This window comes from Siphateles boraxobius, unplaced genomic scaffold, assembly GCF_051911475.1.
Source record: "Siphateles boraxobius isolate OS27281-9 unplaced genomic scaffold, OSU_SipBor_1 19, whole genome shotgun sequence".
Taxonomy (NCBI): domain Eukaryota; kingdom Metazoa; phylum Chordata; class Actinopteri; order Cypriniformes; family Leuciscidae; genus Siphateles; species Siphateles boraxobius.
The window spans coordinates 4,224,315-4,235,597 of record NW_027508799.1 but is presented as its reverse complement, the minus strand read 5'-3'; the positions used below and the strand labels follow the sequence as shown (position 1 = coordinate 4,235,597).

The 11,283-nt window shown below is 47.8% G+C and overlaps 2 non-coding genes across 2 annotated transcripts; both read left to right on the top strand.

Moving 5' to 3' along the window:
* The first annotated feature begins 7,556 nt into the window (after positions 1 to 7,556).
* Positions 7,557 to 7,628, top strand: trnap-agg (transfer RNA proline (anticodon AGG)). The gene has a single exon. It is a non-coding gene; the product is annotated as a tRNA-Pro (tRNA).
* Positions 7,629 to 9,785: 2,157 nt separating this feature from the next.
* Positions 9,786 to 9,857, top strand: trnaq-cug (transfer RNA glutamine (anticodon CUG)). Its single transcript has one exon. It is a non-coding gene; the product is annotated as a tRNA-Gln (tRNA).
* The last annotated feature ends 1,426 nt before the right edge of the window (positions 9,858 to 11,283 follow it).

Below are 11,283 nucleotides of genomic sequence, written 5' to 3'. Positions count from 1 at the left end.
CAAAACAAAACGATTTAAGCATGGCATGATACCAGCAAGATTGTACCAAGAAGTGTTATTTATTTTCTTATTAATTAGTTCATCACACTATTTACAATTTGTACACAAGGCAATTCAAAGTGATTCACAGTTGTATAAAAAACAATAATGCTTATGCTCATAATAATAATAATCATTAATTATTATAATATTATAATAATTAATTACATAAAAAAATGCTGTAGTAAAATACTTTCAGTTGGAATATGACAGCTATGTAACGTTCTGATTATGCCTGTGTCCTTTCAGATTATGTATGCATACCCGGTTTTACGAAGAACCTCTGAGGGTCGACTCCTTATGGGGCCAACTGAGGAGGCCAATAGGAGGAAGATCGTATTGGCAGGGAGGGCCAGGTGTAAAGAGGAGGTCCTGGCTGAGGCCACTGCCTTTGTGAGGCAGAATGGAGGGAATCCTGGAGACCAGTTCCTGGTTCTGGCTCACTGCAAGATCCAGTTTGGGAAACACCAGGGTCAGAGGTTCCTGTGGCTGCTGAAGAACTCACTGTGGTATGCCTGCTATCTGGTCAGCAGCGTTTTGGGGGAGGAGGAGAGGGACAACCCGCTGTCGGACAACAAACACCTGTTCCTCAGATACACCTCGCAGATCAGGGAGGTAGGCGAGGCTGTAGAGGTGTATCAGAAAAAAACAGGTCATGCTGCAGGAGGCCCAGAGGACAGGAGACTCTGGATGTCTGATGGTGGAGTTTGGGGATTTTAAGGGTAGGTCAATGAAGGAGGTGTATGAGGACCCAAGCAAGGAGGCCCAGGCTCTCATCACCTACCTGAAGAAGGCAAAGGCCAGGCCTAACACCAATATGGCCCTATTCAAACCATACGTGCTGAAGAGGCAGGCTCTAGCCCACGTGCCCACCACCACTGTGCCCACTGCATCTGTCCTCACTGCTGCTGTGCCCACTGCCACTGTGTCTGTTCCTCCTCCACCTACTGCCACTAAGAGCAGCCCACTGCTGGCGACCAATGTGAAGGCCCTGTTGGCGTGGGGGAAGCATTTATCTGCTTCACAGCTGGCACAAAAGATTTTGTCTCCAGCCAAACCCTGTAAGTGATTTGCAAGCTTTAAAATCATTACAGTATATATTATGCAGTATATATGTCTAACGAAAATACGTGTTCAACAGCTGCAGGACCACGTGTACATCCTGCGTCTGAGTCCGCAGCCCGGAGACAGCTCTTTACATGTGGTGAGTATCACTTAACGCATACAAGTGTGTTGGTGACATGTGCTTAGTGTTTTATGTTATTTTACAGACTCTGCTGCTACGGATTTTTTTGAGGAGGAAGATGACCTGGAGATGGCAACTGTAGCCTCGCAAGCTGAGGAACAACTTCCTCAAGGTATGTAAATCTTAAACAATATTTTACAAACAATTACAAATAAAACAAAACAGTATTTTTTAAATGACATATTATTTTATTTCACAACACAGAGGAATGGTGTCAATCTACATTCACTCTTTGAGTGAACATCCTCAAAGGAAAAAAGATAATTTAAAGGTGTATGTAAAAGGTTTTATTTCATTTTTTATCGTAATCATTGACTAAAGCTCATTCTTGTCATCTCAGACTTTCCCCACTCCCCTTGGAATAAGTGGCTGTTGTAGTGTTTGGTCTGCTTCGCTTCACACTTGGCTGATCCCATCTTTTTTTCTTCTTGTATTTCTTCTAATGGTGCTTGGATGAAAAACAGGATGATTTTCACTGCTTCCTTCCATCTTTTCATCATCTTGTCATCTCTCTACTAATCATACATGCTTTGCAGTAAACCTTGTAATCGCAGTAGCTGTCCAGCAGAGCTGAGAAAGTCATGCAGTGAAAGTCTAAAACAATAAGATAATTTTGTTGTGTTTTTTTACGCTCCAGCCACTGCAGGCTCGAGAGGCCCTGCTCCTGCCCCGGCTCGTGCTACTGCCCCTGCTCCTGCCCCTTATCCTGCTCCTCCAGCATTGTGGACCCCTGGCCAGGTGTCCCAGTCGCCTGCAGAGCTTCCTGTCCACTGGAAAGAGCAACTTCCATCTTTCCAGCAAGGCCTTCAACCCCTGTCCCTCTGCACCAGGACCATCCTCACTACAGCCACCCACAGGACTGCAGCGCCCTGCCCAGCCTCCTCTGCAGTCTCCTCCTCTGCGCCCTGCCCAGCCTCCTCTGCAGTCTCCTCCTCTGCGCCCTGCCCAGCCTCCTCTGCAGTCTCCTCCTCTGCGCCCTGCCCAGCCTCCTCTGCAGTCTCCTCCTCTGCGCCCTGTTCAGCCTCCTCTGCAGTCTCCTCCACAGCCTTCTGTCCAGCCAAGTGCTGCCTCTGCTCCTACAACATCAACTGGGTCCAGTGTTGCAGACCAGGCTCCTGTAAGTAAGCTTCTCATTCTTCGTGTGCAGGTGCTGCAGTGTGATTTCCAATGACCACAAAAAAAGAGGCCGCATTTCCTCTGTGCTGGAAACTTTGCACTGGCTACCTTTTAATTGTAGATTTAATCAAAAAATTGCGCTTTAAGCCATGCAAGGTGAAATGTTTGCGGCTCGGCGGCAGCAGGGAGGATGTCTGTTTCGGCTCATTGGTATAGGGGTATGATTCTCGCTTAGGGTGCGAGAGGTCCCTGGTTCAAATCCCGGATGAGCCCATTATTAGGCTTTGCTTTTAATCTCTTCAGCCTGATTAGGGCAACCAGGATATTTATATCCCGGGTTTCGGCAGAGGAACCACGTCCGCCTCTTTTAGTCTACCTGATTCCACCTAGCCTCATCGCTATCTGCCTCTCAGACAGCCAGCTATCAGGAAGTGTTGGTTCCATGGTGTAATGGCTAGCACTTTGGGCATTGAATCTAGCGATCCAAGTTCCAATCTCGGTAGAACCTTTTTAGGTTCTTTGCGGAAGGGTGGGAAAAAGCAGAGGTGATGCGCAACTGCTGACGTGGCAGTGAAATTGGCAATCCCAAACAGAGTCGGAATTGGGGAAACATGGGCTTAAAAAGCAAAGGCTTCATTTGCTCCTTGCTATCGTGCTTTTGGACTCAATGACTTAAATCTCTCCTGCTCATGGGAAATGTTGACACACGCCAAGGTTCCATGGTGTAATGGTTTGCACTCTTGGCTCTGAATCCAGCGATCCGAGTTCAAATCTCGGTGGGACCTGCTTTTGCCAGGAATGTGTGCAGTACCTCGTTCGAAAAAACTTTTTCGGCAGCACTGAGCCGCAAGAGCTCATCTAGGTAGTGCCTCTTGAAGGGGGGCGTAAAAAGGATGGACAGCACTGGAGAATGCAGGCATCGATCCCGCTACCTCTCGCATGCTAAGCGAGCGCTCTACCATTTGAGCTAATTCCCCTCGATGATGGAGAGGAGGTGTCCATCGCTCTCAAAGACAAAGACGAGGTGCGATCACTGGCTACCTTTTAATTGTAGATCCGAGTTCAAATCTCGGTGGGACCTGCATTTGCCTGGAATGTGTGCAGTACCTCGTTCGAAAAAACATTTTCGGCAGCACTGAGCCGCAAGAGCTCATCTAGGTAGTGCCCCTTGAAGGGGGGCGTAAAAAGGATGGACAGCACTGGAGAATGCAGGCATCGATCCCACTACCTCTCGCTTGCGCCTACTGCTTCCTACCGATTGAGCCAAAGTAAGCCCAAAGTAAGCCCACGTGAGCCAATCGTGTTTCTCTGCTGTGGCTTACTTTTGACCAATCGCGTTCTCTCCTGTGGCTTACTTTTGACCAATCGTTTTTCTCTCCTGTGGCTTACTTTTGACCAATCGCCTTTCTCTCCTGTGGCTTACTTTTGACCAATCGCGTTTCTCTCCTGGCTCTGCTCCTGTGGCTTACTTTTGACCAATCGGCGACCGCTATTATTATCGTCATCTTTGCAATCTTTCCAACAGGTAAGTCTATTCTTCACGACTGTATAATCGATCATTATTCATTCATAAACAGTGTTTGTTTTTGGACAATTAAACATGCCAATAAAGCTAGCTAGCGTGTAATAGCACACGTTTTATTCTGTACATGTGAACCTGCAACTTTACCATGATATACAGTAAAAAACATGCCACTACTGTCAAGATAATTAGCCGACCGCTAATTAAGCTATATCCTCCTTAAACCATTTTTTTGTTGTTGTTAATTTAGTATTTTTTGTGTCATTCATTACATTATTATATACATTACTCCAGCCCACGTGCCCACCACCACTGTGCCCACTACATCTGTCCTCACTGATGCTGTGCCCACTGCCACTGTGTCTGTTCCTCCTCCACCTACTGCCACTAAGAACAGGCCACTGCTGGCGACCAATGTGTAGGCCCTGTTGGCGCGGGGGAAGCATTTATTTGCTTCACAGCTGGCACAAAAGATTTTGTCTCCAGCCAAACCCTGTAAGTGGGTAAGTTTTTTCTTTTTTCTCCAGCCACTGCAGGCTCGAGAGGCCCTGCTCCTGCCCCGGCTCGTGCTACTGCCCCTGCTCCTGCCCCTTATCCTGCTCCTCCAGCATTGTGGACCCCTGGCCAGGTGTCCCAGTCGCCTGCAGAGCTTCCTGTCCACTGGAAAGAGCAACTCCAATCTTTCCAGCAAGGCCTTCAACCCCTGTCCCTCTGCACCAGGACCATCCTCACTACAGCCACCCACAGGACTGCAGCGCCCTGCCCAGCCTCCTCTGCAGTCTCCTCCTCTGCGGCCTGCCCAGCCTCCTCTGCAGTCTCCTCCTCTGCGCCCTGCCCAGCCCCTCTGCAGTCTCCTCCTCTGCGCCCTGCTCAGCCTCCTCTGCAGTCTCCTCCACAGCCTTCTGTCCAACCAAGTGCTGCCTCTGCTCCTGCAACATCAACTGGGTCCAGTGTTGCAGACCAGGCTCCTGTAAGTAAGCTTCTCATTATTCGTGTGCAGGTCCTGCAGCGTGATTTCCAATGACCACAAAAAAAGAGGCCGCATTTCCTCTGTGCTGGAAACTTTGCACTGGCTACCTTTTAATAGTAGATTTAATCAAAAAATTGCGCTTTAAGCCATGGAAGCTGAAATGTTTGCGGCCCGGCAGCAGCAGTTATTATAGCAACATCGGCGACCACTGTTATTATCGTCATCTTTGCAGTCTTTGCAACAGGTAAGTCTATTCTTCACGACTCTATAATCGATCATTATTTATTCATAAACAGTGTTTGTTTTTAGACAATTAAACATGGCAATAAAGCCAGCTAGCGTGTAATAGCACACGTTTTCTTCTGTACATGTGAACCTGCAACTTTACCATGATATACAGTAAAAAACATGTCACTACTAACAAGATAATTAGCCGACCGCTAATTAAGCTATATCCTCCTTAAACCATTTTTTTGTTGTTGTTAATTTAGTATTTTTTGTGTCATTCATTACATTATTTTGAGCACAAGAAGATTTTTACTAAAACCTTTAAAAAAAAAAGTTTAATTCATATATGTTATACTATACTATGTTATACACCAGTATACATATTTATGTTATCTTTTTAAATACTATGTTATACATATTTAAAAAGACATGAATAGGCAAAAACAAGTGTTTTTTTGTTTCAACAAATGATTCTCAACTATGTTATAAAAGATATACCAAAACGATTTGATATACCATTTTAAGTTTTAGATCTGTTTGATGATCATATTATTATGAATTGTCATAAACGCCTTTATGTTATATTTGGTGTTTCTTAGTAATCTCTGCCACAAAAGCTAAACAAAACAAAACGATTTAAGCATGAAATGATACCAGCAAGATTGTACCAAGAAGTGTTATTTATTTTCTTATTAATTAGTTCATCACACTATTTACAATTTGTACACAAGGCAATTCAAAGTGATTCACAGTTGTATAAAAAACAATAATGCTTATGCTCATAATAATAATAATCATTAATTATTATAATATTATAATAATTAATTACATAAAAAAAATGCTGTAGTAAATTACTTTCAGTTGGAATATGACAGCTATGTAACGTTCTGTTTATGCCTGTGTCCTTTCAGATTATGTATGCATACCCGGTTTTACGAAGAACCTCTGAGGGTCGACTCCTTATGGGGCCAACTGAGGAGGCCAATAGGAGGAAGATCGTGTTGGCAGGGAGGGCCAGGTGTAAAGAGGAGGTCCTGGCTGAGGCAACTGCCTTTGTGAGGCAGAATGGAGGGAATCCTGGAGACCAGTTCCTGGTTCTGGCACACTGCAAGATCCAGTTTGGGAAACACCAGGGTCAGAGGTTCCTGTGGCTGCTGAAGAACTCACTGTGGTATGCCTGCTATCTGGTCAGCAGCATTTTAGGGGGGGGGGAGAGGGACAACCCGCTGTCGGACAACAAACACCTGTTCCTCAGATACACCTCGCAGATCAGGGAGGTAGGCGAGGCTGTAGAGGTGTATCAGAAAAAAACAGGCCATGCTGCAGGAGGCCCAGAGGACAGGAGACTCTTGGTGTCTGATGGTGGAGTTTGGGGATTTTAAGGGTAGGTCAATAAAGGAGGTGTATGAGGACCCAAGCAAGGAGGCCCAGGCTCTCATCACCTACCTGAAGAAGGTAAAGGCCGGGCCTAACACCAATATGGCCCTTTTCAAAGCATACGTGCTGAAGAGGCAGGCTCCAGCCCACGTGCCCACCGCCACTGTGCCCACTGCATCTGTCCTCACTGCTGCTGTGCCCACTGCCACTGTGTCTGTTCCTCCTCCACCTACTGCCACTAAGAACAGCCCACTGCTGGCGACCAATGTGAAGGCCCTGTTGGCGCGGGGGAAGCATTTATTTGCTTCACAGCTGGCACAAAAGATTTTGTCTCCAGCCAAACCCTGTAAGTGGGTAAGTTTTTTCTTTTTTCTCCAGCCACTGCAGGCTCGAGAGGCCCTGCTCTTGCCCCGGCTCGTGCTACTGCCCCTGCTCCTGCCCCTTATCCTGCTCCTCCAGCATTGTGGACCCCTGGCCAGGTGTCCCAGTCGCCTGCAGAGCTTCCTGTCCACTGGAAAGAGCATCTCCCATCTTTCCAGCAAGGCTTTCAACCCCTGTCCTTTTGCACCAGGACTATCCTCACTACAGCCACCCACAGGACTGCAGCGCCCTGCCCAGCCTCCTCTGCAGTCTCCTCCTCTGCACCCTGCCCAGCCTCCTCTGCAGTCTCCTCCTGTGCACCCTGCCCAGCCTCCTCTGCAGTCTCCTCCTCTGCGCCCTGCCCAGCCTCCTCTGCAGTCTCCTCCTCTGCGCCCTGCTCAGCCTCCTCTGCAGTCTCCTCCACAGCCTTCTGTCCAGCCAAGTGCTGCCTCTGCTCCTGCAACATCAACTGGGTCCAGTGTTGCAGACCAGGCTCCTGTAAGTAAGCTTCTCATTATTCGTGTGCAGGTCCTGCAGCGTGATTTCCAATGACCACAAAAAAAGAGGCCCCATTTCCTCTGTGCTGGAAACTTTGCACCGGCTACCTTTTAATTGTTGATTTAATAAGAAAATTGCGCTTTAAGCCATGGAAGCTGAAATGTTTGCGGCCCGACAGCAGCACGGAGGATGTATGTTTCGGCTCGTTGGTTTAGGGGTATGATTCTTGCTTAGGGTGCGAGAGGTCCCGGGTTCAAATCCCGGACGAGCCCATTATTAGGCTTTGCTTTTAATCTCTTCAGCCTGATTAGGGCAACCAGGATATTTATATCCCGGGTTTCGACAGAGGAACCACGTCCGCCTCTTTTAGTCTACCTGATTCCACCTAGCCTCATCGCTATCTGCCTCTCAGACAGCCAGCTATCAGGAAGTGTTGGTTCCATGGTGTACTGGTTAGCACTTTGGGCTTTGAATCCAGCGATCCAAGTTCCAATCTCGGTAGAACCTTTTCAGGTTCTTTGCGGAAGGGTGGGAAAAAACAGAGGTGATGCGCAACTGCTGACGTGGCAGTGAAATTGGCACTCTCAAACAGAGTCGGAATTGGGGAAACATGGGCTTAAAGAGCAAAGGCTTCATTTGCTCCTTGCTATCGTGCTTTTGGACTCAATGACTTAAATCTCTGCTGCTCATGGGAAAAGTTGACACACGCCAAGGTTCCACGGTGTAATAGTTTGCACTCTGGGCTCTGAATCCAGCGATCCGAGTTCAAATCTCGGTGGGACCTGCTTTTGCCAGGAATGTGTGCAGTACCTCGTTCGAAAAAACTTTTTCGGCAGCACTGAGCCGCAAGAGCTCATCTAGGTAGTGCCCCTTGAAGGGGGGCGTAAAACAGATGGACAGCACTGGTGAATGCAGGCATCGATCCCGCTACCTCTCGCATGCTAAGCGAGCGCTCTACCATTTGAGCTAATTCCCCTCGATGATGGAGGAGAGGTGTCCATCGCTCTCAAAGACAAAGACGAGGCGCGATCCATAGCACGTGTGCAGGTGCTGCAGCGTGATTTCCAATGACCACAAAAAAGAGGCCGCATATCCTCTGTGCTCGCAACTTTGCACTGGCTACCTTTTAATTGTAGATTTAATTAAAATATTGCGCTTTAAGCCATGCAAGCTGAAATGTTTTCGGCCCGGCAGCAGTAGGGAGGACGTATGTTTAGGCTCGTTGGTCTGGGGTATGATTCTCGCTTAGTGTGCGAGAGGTCCCGGGTTCAAATCCTGGACGAGCCCATTATCACGCTTTGCTTTTAATCTCTTCAGCCTGATTAGGGCAACTAGGATATTTCTGAGAAATTGGGGATAAAATGAGCCAGAGAGAGGCCGGTTAGCTCAGTTGGTTAGAGCGTGGTGCTAATAGTGCCATGGTCAAGGGTTCGATCCCCATACGGGCAACTCATTTTCTCTCTGGGACCTTCGCTCTGCTCTTCTCGAAAATGACTGGCGGTCTCCCAGACATACCTGCAGGCTAAACCGCACAAGTACCTGGCCGAAATAGCTCAGTTGGGAGAGCGTTAGACTGAAGATCTAAAGGTCCCTTGTTAAATCCCGGGTTTCGGCAGAAGAACCACGTCCGCCTCTCTTAGTCGAGGCGGTCTATTGACCAAACGCCAGCTCTTATCTACCTGATTCCACCTAGCCTCATCGCTATCTGGCTCTCAGACAGCCAGCTATCAGGTTGTGTTTGTTCCATGGTGTAATGGTTAGCACTCTGGGCTTTGAATCCAGCGATCCAAGTTCAAATCTCGGTGGGACCTGCATTTGCCAGGAATGTGTGCAGTACCTCGTTCGAAAAAACATTTTCGGCAGCAGTGAGCCGCAAGAGCTCATCTAGGTAGTGCCCCTTGAAGGGGGGCGTAAAAAGGATGGACAGCACTGGAGAATGCAGGCATCGATCCCGCTACCTCTCGCATGCTAAGCGAGCGCTCTACCATTTGAGCTAATTCCCCTCGATGATGGAGAGAAGGTGTCCATCGCTCTCAAAGACAAAGACGAGGCGCGATCCCTAGCACGTGTGCAGGTGCTGCAGCGTGATTTCCAATGACCACAAAAAAACAGGCCGCATTTCCTCTGTGCTGGCAACTTTGCACTGGCTACCTTTTAATTGTAGATTTAATCAAAAAATTGCGCTTTGACTCCAGCGATCCGAGTTCAAATCTCGGTGGAACCTTTTTAGGTTCTTTGTGGAAAGGAGGGAAAAAACAGAGGTGATGCGCAACTGCTGACGTGGCGGTGAAATTGGGACTCTCAAACCGAGTCGGAATCGGGGAAACATGGGCTTAAAAAGCAAAGGCTTCATTTGCTCCTTGCTATCGTGCTTCTGGACTCAATGACTTAAATCTCTGCTGCTCATGGGAAAAGTTGACACACGCCAAGGTTCCATGGTGTAATGGTTAGCACTCTTGGCTCTGAATCCAGCGATCCGAGTTCAAATCTCGGTGGGACCTGCTTTTCCAGGAATGTGTGCAGTACCTCGTTCAAAAAAACTTTTTCGGCAGCACTGAGCCGCAAGAGCTCATCTAGGTAGTGCCCCTTGAAGGGGGGGCGTTAAAAGGATGGACAGCCCTGGAGAATGCAGGCATCGATCCCGCTACCTCTCGCATGCTAAGCAAGCGCTCTACCATTTGAGCTAATTTACCATTTGAGGCTGAAGAGCTCTCACAGGAGGAGGGGGAGGGCGACCTGGGCCCGCAGGCTTTGGTGGTTGTGGGGCCTGGCGTTTTTTTGGTTGGTATCTGGGGGCTCGCAGCAAAAGAGTGGGATAGTCTAGTTCCAGCATGCACCAGTTGTTCCATTTTCTCTGAGAAGCACAGAAGCGGAGATGCTGGAGAGAGTGATAATGTTTCCGGTGAGAGGGATTTTTGCTCTGGTGTTATTGGAGGCTGTAATATGCTGTCCTGGTTTCCCTGGCTGTTTTCCAGAAAGTCGTCTATGGGTGCTGTATCTTGGAGCAGTGCTGGTATGTCACAGTCTGTCTGTGGTGAGCTCTGTGGGCAGGGCTCAGCTGAGATTGTGTCCGTGAGCAGAGGTTGTTGTGGCTGAGTGGTGTTATCACTGTCCTTGTGTGATGTGTCAACCGCATGCCCATGCAGGTGCTGAAGTGAAATCCTGTGGTCATTCATACTGTATCCAGGTGTGTGTGTGCCATTCAGGTTGAGTGGATTGGCACATATTGCAGAAGGATGACGGAGGGAGAAGTAGATATTGTCCTTTAGCACTCTTGAACCAAGTTTGTTTGGGTGGTGGCCATCCTGTTGAAACAGTTGCCTCTGACTCCAGAAAAGATTGAAGTTGTCAATAAAGTTCACTCCTTTTATATTGCAGGTTTTTTGCAGCCATGTATTAAGCCAAAGCAACCGTGAAAACCTGTTTGTTCCTCTTGCTGGGAGTGGTCCACTGATGAATGTTTGAACTTTCAGTCTTTTAAGTGTTTCAAAAAGTTAATTGAAATCCTTTTTAAGAAGTTCCGACTGCTCTTTATGAATATCATTCTTCCCCACATGAATGATGAGTCGATTTGCAGTCTTATGTTTCATCAGAATGTTCTGAAGTTCCCTGTTTACATCAGAAGTTGTTGCTTGTGGAAGGCAGCACGTTGTTGTATCCCTGCTGTTAATGTTTCTGATTACGGAGTCGCCCACTATCAGAGTCCTGGGCTCGGCTGCACTGTGAGCTGAGTGCCGCTGTCTGCTCGACCTTGAGCCCCAGTTAGCATCAGTGTTAGCTACTGGCTGATTCTGTCTGTGTGCGATCACATTCAACAAATTTGGGGATTCCTCATTCATTAATACTTCAAATCTGTTCTCAAGATGTATAGGCGGTGGTAGGAGACCAGTGTTTGCAGTCCTTGTCAGAGCCGTATCTGGGGTAGAG